This window comes from Notamacropus eugenii, chromosome 1, assembly GCF_028372415.1.
Source record: "Notamacropus eugenii isolate mMacEug1 chromosome 1, mMacEug1.pri_v2, whole genome shotgun sequence".
Lineage (NCBI taxonomy): Eukaryota > Metazoa > Chordata > Mammalia > Diprotodontia > Macropodidae > Notamacropus > Notamacropus eugenii.
The window spans coordinates 168,506,865-168,515,795 of NC_092872.1; the positions used below are offsets into that span (position 1 = coordinate 168,506,865).

General features: G+C 43.1%; 1 long non-coding RNA gene across 1 annotated transcript; it reads right to left on the bottom strand.

The window, feature by feature from the left end:
- Positions 1 to 940: 940 nt before the first annotated feature.
- On the bottom strand, positions 941 to 6,577 carry LOC140509923 (uncharacterized). The gene is made up of 2 exons (XR_011968997.1): positions 6,404 to 6,577; positions 941 to 3,437 (listed from the first exon to the last, which is right to left on the bottom strand). It is a non-coding gene; the product is annotated as an uncharacterized lncRNA (long non-coding RNA).
- Positions 6,578 to 8,931: the final 2,354 nt, after the last annotated feature.

The window sequence follows — 8,931 nt, forward strand, 5'->3', positions numbered from 1 at the left end:
GGAAATGAGCCATGGCCGGACAAGACCTGTGTTCTGCCTGGACGGGAAGGAAAACAACACTGTCCAAATAGAGCCATCCTGCGAGGTGAGCGGGGGCCCACCCATCCGGATGGCAGCCTGACACCAGGCTGGGGCCTGCTCCCACTGGAGAGAGCTCCTCTATCTGGCGGGAAAAACCCACTTAACCTCCCCCAGAAAAATAAGATGAGTTCAGAGATGAAGCCCAAATCAAACCTGTCAGATAATATCCTGCGGCAGGGCAGCCCTCGCCTGACATCACCATAACGCCTTACAACTGTAAAACTCTTCACAGGTTACAATGCATTTTCACTTGATCTTTACAACAAGCTGATGAGATCTGCAAGTATGAAGTGACTTTCCCAGGGTCCTGTGGCTAGTAAGTGTTGGAGGCCAGATCTGAACTCAGGAAGATGAGTCTTCCAGACTCCAGGCCCAGGGCTCTGTGCCACCTAGCTGCCATCCAGCTTATAAAGCTTTGCCCAAATGTAGCTCCCTCCTACCTTTCATTCCTGGGCATGCCCTTCAGTGCAGTGACGCTGGCCTCCTTTGCTGGTCTTCACACAAGACACTTCAACTCTGACTCCAGGAAATGTTCATTGTGTGCCCCCACACCTGCAATGCTTTTCCTCTGCTTCTCAACCTCCTGGTTTCCCTTAAATCCCAGTTAAAATCACACCTTCTACAGGTCTTCCTTGATTTCTCCTTAATTCTGGAATTTTCTTCTGATTATCTCCAGTTTTCTATATGTAACTTTCTGTACATTGCTGTTTGCATGTTAATGTGGCCTTCTTGAAAATAGAGACTATTGTTTGCCTTTTTCTTTATATGCCCAGCACTTAGTAAGATGCTTGGCACATAGTAGGCACTTAATGAATGGTAGGTGGCTGACTCATCTAGACTCTTATCTCCAAACCAAAAATCTGCCAAAAGTTTGTAAGCTTTATTCTGTGTCTTTCCACTCAGGACAGTTTTAATGGTCTTTGCATCAGTCCACAGCATACTGTAGTCTTGGGATTTACAATGAGAAACATACAACTGTCACCATTACCACCCACTTGCCTCCTGCCCCATAAAATTATGCATGCACACATTGTAGGCACATAATGTGAGCTACTATGCTCCTGTTTTTAATAAGTATAACATTTCTTCAACCTGTGATTTCTACCTCTTGTGCTTCTCGATCATTAATGACACGTCCATCTTTCCCTAGTATACTTACTAGTTTGGGCAAGACACTTTTCTCTGTGTTTCAGCTTCATCATCTAGAAAATGAGTTTATTGGGTTCTATGACACTAAAGTCCCTTTCATTTCTAAACCCTGGGTCCCTATGCCTTGATTCATTCCATTATTAATTGCTAACATGTTGGAATTTCTGAAGCATTTCCCTAATTTATGGAGGCAATAGGACAAAATATTTTAAATTGAGGATATGAGTAGCAGTTTAATATTGAGGTGGTATAATATTGGTACTGGAGTCAGGAAGACCTGGGTTTAAATCCCACTTTCTCCATTTATTAGATAAATGGCCATGGGCAAGTAATTCAACTTTTCTTACATAGAACCAGAGCTAAAAGGGAAATTGAAACCCAAAGTGATGAAACGATTCATCCAAGCTCACATAGGGCATAAATAGCAAAATCACAACTTGCACCCAGGCCCTCTGACTCCAAATTCGGTGCTCTTTCCACCTTACCAAACTATCTCTCACTATCTCTCAACTTCTCTGACCATCAAACAACTTTCTAAAACTATAAGCTATAAATAGTATGCAATTCACATTGGTGGAAGGACTTCCCACACAGGTTCTGCATGTGTTGCTGTATGGTGTCACATGGACAGCTAAGTGGAGGTATCTTTGGCAAGAAAACTCCAAATGGGGTAATGAAACTACTTAATAACAACATAACATGGTGCCGCATGGGACAAAACATTCAAAATCAGGCCTATCTCCAAAAATCCAGAATATATGGTCGCAAGACTTATGCTCCCTTGCCACAGCAGGAGCTAAATAGTGATAAGTTAGAGGAAAGACTGTGGAAGGTGCTAGAGGTACGCAATTCCCAAGTGAATAGCTACTATCCATCATTTGGAGAATGACTAAACAAATGGTAGTACCTAATGGAACATTACTGGCCTGTAAGAATTGATGAATATGGTGTATCCAGAGAAGCATGGGGAAGATGTAAATGGACTGATACAAATCAGTGTAAGCAGCACCAGGAAACCAACATACAAAATTACTTAAACAGTGTAAATTGAAAGAACAACAGAGAAGCCTGAAAAACTATAATGACTGGGCTTGATCCAAAAAAAGAAATATAAGCAGGTATAGAAATATAAGCAGGTATGGGAGAAGGGAGAGGTTTAGAATGTGGAACATTGCAAATACTATCAGACCTATTTAAAATCTTGATTAGTTTCTAGTCTCTTATCTCTCCTCCTTTTTATTCTTTGTTATAAGGGGTAGCTGGGTGACTAGGTAGTGCACAGGATAGAGTGCTTGGAGCTGAAGTTGAGAAGACTCATCTTCCTGAGTTCATATCTGATCTCAGATTTATCTGTCTCAGTTCGCCATCCATAAAAATGAGCTGGAGAAGGAAATGGGAAACCACTCCAGTTTTGCCAGGAAAACCCCAAATGGGGTCACAAATGGGGTCAGACACAACCGAACAACCACAAAATAAGGAGTGGCTATGAAGGAGACATTGAGATATGGCATAAAAACATAGTAGTGAAAAGTAAGTAGTCTGATATAAAAACAGACTACCAAAAAAATTAATTTTAAAAAGAAACCCCCAAAAATGAACACCTATATCATCCGAGTTATCAGGTTAGCCTCTGAAAAGTCAGTTAATTGATAGGGAGAACCATGAGTTTGCTAAGCAATGTGGGCAAAGCACAATGGAATACAGTTATTGTATTATATAAATCAGTCTACACAAATCTGTAAAATGAGGCAGTTGGACTAGATGACTTCTTGGTTCCTTTACAGCTCTAAATCTTAGTGACCTATGAATCCCATGCCTGAAGGTTTTTAGGAAATGGAAGAACGCAAGAAAAAAAGATCTCCCCAATAGTGGATCAAACTCAGATACAAATGAGGTCCTCTACAGAGGATACGTTCATAAGGTTCTCAGTAGCTGCATGTTGACTTAGACTTAAAATGTAAAGTTATCTGGGCTTTATCATATTTTTCATTTATTTTGTCAAACATTTCCCTCTCCTGTTTGGGGCACTCGGGAGTCTTGCTCCATCTTGTGGCTGTCATGCTCTAAGTAGTATTAGTGTAGAGTCTCCACTATCCAGCTCTGCCACCAGATGGCAGGATGGAACATATTTGGAAACACGACCTGGCCTCTGACAGGTGTGAGACCTTGGACAAATCATTTCACCTGTCTGGGCCTCGGGTCTTCATCTGTAAAATGAGAGAGTTGGACTAGTTAGAATAGATGTTCTCTAAGTTCCTCCCAAATCTCAATTCTTTGGTCTATAAATCACCCAGTACCAACAATACAATTCATTAGGTTATATTCTTAAGACACTTTAAAACAGCTTTTCTCATATCATTCAGTTTTTCCTACTTCAGAATAAGAATCATGAGATGTTCTGAGAAGAGGAATGGAGGAAAGAAGGAAAAAAGAAAGGAAAAAAGAGAATGATGAAGGAAGGAGGGAAATAAGGGAGGAAGGAAGAAATAAAGGAAAGGGAGGGGAAAAGGTAGGAAAGAAGGAAGGAAACATATATTCAGTGCCTCCTATATGCTGGGCACTATGCTAAGAGCTTTACCGATATCATCTCATTTAATCCTCCTAACCACTCTACAAGCTAGGTGTTACCTAAATGTTATAATTCTGAACAAAATGGCGGCCTCATGCTACATCCACAGCCTAAGGCTGGAGACTAGAAATGAAACTAAAAAGATAGATATGTCCTGAAGTTTGTAGAAATGAGTCACAGAAATGCTGTAGTCTTTAGTGGACCCCTCCCAGGCCCCCTTGGGCAGCTAGGTGGTGCAGTGGATAGAGCACCAGTGCAGGAGTCAGGAGGACCTGAGTTCAAATCTCACCTCAGACACTTGACACTCACTAGCTGTGTGACCTTGGGCAAGTCACTTAACCCCAATTGCCCCATGCTGGGTCATCTCCAGTCATCCTGATGAATATCTGGTCCCTGGATTCAGATGGAGGAGGAGTGAGGCTGGTGACCTGCACAGCCCTCCCTCACTCAAAACAAAGTCAAGTACAAGTCATGTCATCATTTCTCTGATGGCATGGTCTTCTTCAGCAATGAAGGACTAACACACATACCCAGGCCCCTAGAACTGCTATTTCCCACAAAGAAAAGTCAGGATTACTTGTCACCAGGTGGGGAAATAAATCACAGATTTTGATGTAGAAGGGATCTTAGAGGTTTTCTAGTTCAGTCTCCTCATTTGATACCAGAGGACGCTGAGGCCCTAAGAAGGTCAAGTGATTTGTCCAAGGGCAGATTCAGATCCAGGTAATCTGGCTACAAATCCAAGACTCTTTTCTTCATATCCCCTTTACTCATTGATCCTCTTGTGAGAGTGAATTTAAAAGGGAACAGCTACCCCTGCTTCTCCAGAGGCAGACAGGGAAGCATCAGGAATAAGCGTTTATATAGTATTTCCGATCTGTGCTAAGCTCTTTTTTACAAATATTATCTCATTTGAGAGTCACAACAACCCTACAAGGTATAGGTGAGTATTATCCACATTTTGCAGTTAGGGAAACTGAGGCAGAAAGAGGCTAAGTGACTTGCCCAGGGTCACACTGCTAATAAGTATCTGAGGCTGGATTTGAACTCCAGACCTTGACTTCTATCCACTGTGTGCCACCAGTTAGTTGCCTGCATCATTAGTATTCTCCCCCAGGACTGTTGTTGATCCAAGATAACTACAGCCTGGGCATGCTGGCCACCCCTAAAAATATGTGAAAAAGAAAACCTGAGGTCTAAAGCTTGGGTTTCCCTTTAAGGGGCTTCTAGGATCATAGCTCCTTATGAGTAGGGCTACAAAGGACCTTAGAGGCCAACTAATCCAACCCCTCATTTTGCAGATGAAAGGAAACTGAGGCCCAAAGAGAGGAAGAGCAAATGGAGGGATGGTCAGAGGTCAGAGGTCAGAGGATCGGTTCCTCTGACCCCAGAGCCAGGGCTCTGCTGGCTTTGGAGGATCCCCCCTCAGGAGGCCTTCAGCTGGTGACCATTGGGCTGGCTGAATCGTAGTGGTTTTACACCGGTTCTAATCACTGGCCTCACGTTCTCATCCTGCTCAGCTTGCTTCCTCTCTGTTTTAATCCTGCAGATTGAATGCAGCATTGTGTGAGTTTTGTGAAGACGTCCTGGGGTCAACCAAGCCTGTGTGCAGTGAGTGTATAGAGGGTATAGGCAGGCACAAGTCTGAATAAGGAAGGAGGCATTGTGGGAGGCCTGTCTGCAGTCTGGAGGCCCTCCTTATCACATAAGAGAGCCTTCCCATGGCCAAAGGCCCGGGAGGGAGGCTTTGTCTAGATCCTAGATTCTTCCCCGCTCCCTGCCCCACCCCCCTTCCTCCCATCCCCACTTACTCAGTGGGTGGGAAAATAGATGGAGGTTAGGTGAGAGGAGGAGAGGAGAAGGAGAGAGAAAGGGGAGGAGAGAGAAGGAGAGGGAGGGAAAGGGAGAGAGGAAAAGAGAGGGAAAAAGAAAAGGAGAGGGAGAGAGAGAGGGGAGTAAAGAGATGGCATTTGAGGGGAGGAGAGAGGAAAGGGAAGAAAGAGAGGGAGAAGAAAGAGGAGAGAGGGTGGGAGGAAGGAGAGGGGGGTAGGGGAGAGGGAAGGAGGGAGAGAGACAGAGAGAGAGAATCATACTAGCCCAGAGGAAGAGACACTACCAGTAGCAAGGCTATTATCAGAGGCCAGAGGAAATGAAATGCAAAGAACAAGATAACAGGATTTCAAGCTGGAAGTGATTATCTGCTCTAACTGGTTCATTTTACAAATAAGAATACTAAGTTTATCAAGATTGTGACTCCCAGGGTCATCTGTGCTCTGACTCTGTATCCAGAGGTTTGTGCAGGCTGTGAAGATACAAGTCAAGAGGGAGTGATAACTAAGGTGAGAGGAATTCTTCAGAGCTGTGAGGTCCACCATGCCCAGGGGTTTGTGGGAAAAGAGCTGCCACGGGAGTTAGAAAAACTGCTAGAGGTTCAAATACCCCGCCTGCCATTTTGGGACCATGGACAAGTCCATTAATGTCACCAAGTTTCAGTGTTCATATCTGTAAAATGAGGATAACACTATTTGTACCATGTGTCTCACAGGGTTGTGAGGAAGGCACTTTGTAAGATTTTTCAAAATACTGTATAAAATGAACTATTACCTAAAGAGAATAATCGCTGAAAATAGTTTAACACTCAGTGAATTGATTTGAAAAATTGCTTGATGACTTGAATGATCCCTCCAAAAGTGGCCAAAGGAAACCTCCTGTTTCCTCTTCTTGAAATGAAATGATACCAATCCATCCCTCCAGCTGTCGAACTTTCCTTGGTTGTTTCTGTTTTGAGAAAATGCAGTTAGTCTAAATTGTCCTGCTGGATAAATTTCAAAGAGCCAGTTTCCCCAAGACAGGCTGAAGGTCATCTCTACAGATCCCTCCTTCTATGAAGGATGCCCTTGGACATCATAAATTATATGAATTTTATAAGCCCTACAATTCAGTCAGTCAACAAGCTTAATTAAGTGCTTACTATGTGCCAGGTTCTGTGCCCAGTAAACACTGGTTCACCCACCACAACGGTAGCCTATGTTCACCCCTGGACTGAAGGTGTTCAGCTTTGTTTGTGGTTCATCCTTTCTTCTGAAGAAGACCAATGGTATCACATGGGAGATGTTTTGACTTGGGGTGAATTGGATTTAAGTGAGGCAGAGCTGCCTAAGTAAGCAGCCTCACTCAGACAGCCAATGAAAAGGAGGCAGAGAATCATAGATATAAGTCTAAAATTGAGGAGCCCTAGAACCATCTCGTTTAGCCCTTCCCTCATTTCACAGATGAAGACCTCAAGTGACAGGCCCAAAGTCACACAGATACTAAAAAGTAGTTCTGGATTTTCATTCTGGTTCCAATCACTTGCACATTAAGTCTAAGACTCCAGGTTCAAATCCTGGCCCTGCTTCTTAATATCTATGGGGAGATTCATTTCTCTGGGCCTTAGTTTCCTCACATGTAAAATGAGAGGGCAGGACCAGATGAGCCCAGAAAGAGCTTTCCTCTCACCCTGCAGGACACCTTGAAGATGCAAAGCTAGATCTGTATCCACTAATGCAGGGGTAGGGAACCTACACTAATGATTTCTTCCAAGTGTTTTGCAATGATGGGAAAGCAGAAAGTGCTGAGTAGTTCAAGTTCACACAGAATAATATAAATGAAATTCATATGATGATTCTTTCCTCACAGCAAATTATCTAAGTAGAGTATTTATTTGTATCCCCATCTGACATTTGAGGAAACTGAGGCACCATGAAGTTAAGTAATTGCCCCAGAGTCAAACAGCTAGTAACTGCCTGAGGTTGGATTTAAACTGTCCTCCTGATTTCACTCGATATTTAAGCAAAATGAGGTTAAAAGATTATATAGTGTTAGGGCCATAACTCAAACCCAGGGCACCTGCTATTTCAAGTGAATCATCAATTCGGGGCTGGAAGGGACTATTCAGAGGACACGGAGTTAACTCCTTTATTTTACAGAGGAGCAAATTCATCTCTGGTCCATGTTGATTAAGTAACTTACTCAAAGTCACACACATAGCACCTATTAGAGGTGTTAATTTAAACCCAGGTCCTCCACTTCCAGAACTCTTGTCACTGTGTTTCTCGATGGTGACAGTCAGAGGCAAATTGCAGTGGAGGAAGAAAACGTTCTCACTCACCAGAGAACTAGGGACTACTTCCCACCTCCCTTCCCATTTAACCCCAGGCATGTTGCAGTTCTGTGGGCAGAAGAAACTGACCAGGTCAATTTCTCTAGGTTTTTAATAACTGCCATTGCCCAAAGCTTGTTGACTAGGCTTCAGATGCCAAGGGAAACGGAAGTTCTCAGAAGTCAAAACAAAACCAAACATCTGGTGGGCCAGGTATTCTAGGAGCTAGCACCAGCCCATGGGATTGGAATGAAGGCAAAGGTGGTATGGAGTGATTAGGGAGATCTGAGCCCTACCCCTTAACCCTCTCCTCGGCAGGGAAAATCTAAAGGCACTGCTCCCCAAGCATCCTCCTTTCCAATAGGGATCTACCTGCTGCTGCCCAAGGGAGGAGTTGTGGACAGGTGAGAGGATGGTTATAAGACTGGTAGAAAGCTTGCCAAGAAAATCTTTAGCATGCAAGCCAAAGTCCTGAGCTCTCCTCCAGCCAGCAAGTGGGAGACAAACTGGGTATATGCCAAGATCTGGAACTAGTTACATAATTCTCTTTCTTCCCCACTTGTTGTCCCAAACCAACAAACCTCTTCAACTCAATTTAAACGCTGCTACCCATACCTAGAGTGTACTTCCTCCTCATTTGTGCTTTACATATATGTGTGTATGTGTGTCTAATGGTAGTCATCTGGGGCAGGGGGAGAGGAAGAAAGAAAAATAAATTTACCTGATAATTTTGCTGTATATTTGAAAGGAATATCAAGTTGTGCATAGTAGACTGGCCGTTTCACGTACAATCATCTTTTATTGTACTGTTATAGAAATGCTTATTTTATGCCATAAATTAAAAATAAAATTTAAAAAGTGGCTAGCATTTTTAGAGTACTTTAAGGTTTGCAAAGCACTTAAATACTATATCATTTTATCCTCCTAACAGCCCTAGAATGTAGGTGCTATCATTCTCTCCATTTTTATAGATGAGGAAATGGAGGGGGAC